Raw genomic sequence first — 1,554 nt, forward strand, 5'->3', positions numbered from 1 at the left:
GGAGAAGGGGGGAGAAGGGGGGAGAAGGGGGGAGAAGGGGGGAGAAGGGGGTTGTTTCCACCTGCCCACCCCGTATGAAGGATGCGGGCTGCTTTCCTGCCCTTGGCTGCAGCGCAATTAATTGGCAATTACCAGCAGTCCATAAAACGCGGCCGTTCTTGGGGAGGAAGCTGTAAAACCGCACGTCCTCGGCCGCGTTTTCTTCACTCCACATCGATCCCGTGGCCTTGGGGCGGTGCACCTGGCCGACCCTCATCGATCCCGCGGGGTTTCGGTGGGATGTGGGCAAACAGCGAGGGCACAGCCCCAGCGGTCCCCGCGAGGAGCGGGTCCGGATCCCAGAGCCACCTCCCCTCCCTCTCCTTCTGTGCAAGTGCAATGCAATTGCTGTGCAGGGGCAGTGCTGTGCAGCTAGGGTGCTGTACAGGTGCAATGCTGTGGAGATGAAATGCTACGTGGATGCAATGCAATGCTGTGCAGGTACAGTGCTGTGCAGCTGCGGTGCTGTGCAGGTGCAATACTGTGCAGGTGCAATACTGTGCAGGTGCAATACTGTGCAGGTGCAATACTGTGCAGGTGCAATGCCCTTTGCAAACCCCCTTCCTTGCAGAGCCCTCCCTGCTGCTGCATGGCTTTGCCCAGTGACCCCGAGGCTCAGAGCATGGGATGCACGGGAGACTCTGCCACTGGGATGCATGGAGCTGCTCATGGAAAGCCACGTCCCACCTGTGTCCCACTGTCCCCTGCACGAGGGCCACCTTTCCCAGGGACATGCACTGATCTCATTAGAGCAGGAGCAGGGAAGTGGCTGCATTTCCACCCCGCTGCTCTCGGTTATCGCAGCGAAAGGGGAGCCAATTACCAGCAGCTGGTGAGAGCCTCAAATTATTATTAATTTCAAACAAAGCATATGCTTTGTGTTAACAATCCTCCGCAGTGTGGCAGAAGGGCCAGCGCCATCCAGATGGCTTCGGCGTGCGGTGGGAATGAGTAATGTGCGGCTCTGCCACCGCGCCGGCAGCGTGCGGGGACGGGGAGAGCAGCGTGATGCGGGGTCACAGGTAGCACCCGTGGCCAAAAATCCCTGTCCACGTCGGCTGACAGCCTGCAGGAGCTGCTGCATGCGGGGCAGGGATGCTGGTTGCCCTGTGGGGATGCTGGTGGGCCCATGGCAAGGGACGCTGCTGGCCCTACATGGACACTGGTGGCCCTATGGGGAAGGATGCTGCTGGCCCTATGGGGATGCTGGCAGCCCTACGGGGAGGGATGCTGGTGGTCCTATGGGGAAAGATGCTGCTGGCCCTATGGGGATGCTGGCAGCCTTATGAGGAGGGATGCTGGCGGTCCTATGGGGAAGGATGCTGCTGGCCCTATGGGGATGCTGGCAGCTCTACGGGGAGGGATGCTGGTGGTCCTATGGGGATGCTGGCAGCTCTACGGGGAGGGATGCTGGTGGTCCTATGGGGAGGGATGCTGGTTACCCCATAGGGATGCTGGTGGTCTGATGGCAAGGGATGCTGGTGGCTCCAGGGGGATTCTGGTGATCCCATAGGG

The sequence above is a fragment of the Numida meleagris genome, chromosome 21 (assembly GCF_002078875.1).
Source record: "Numida meleagris isolate 19003 breed g44 Domestic line chromosome 21, NumMel1.0, whole genome shotgun sequence".
NCBI classification, from domain to species: Eukaryota; Metazoa; Chordata; class Aves; order Galliformes; family Numididae; genus Numida; species Numida meleagris.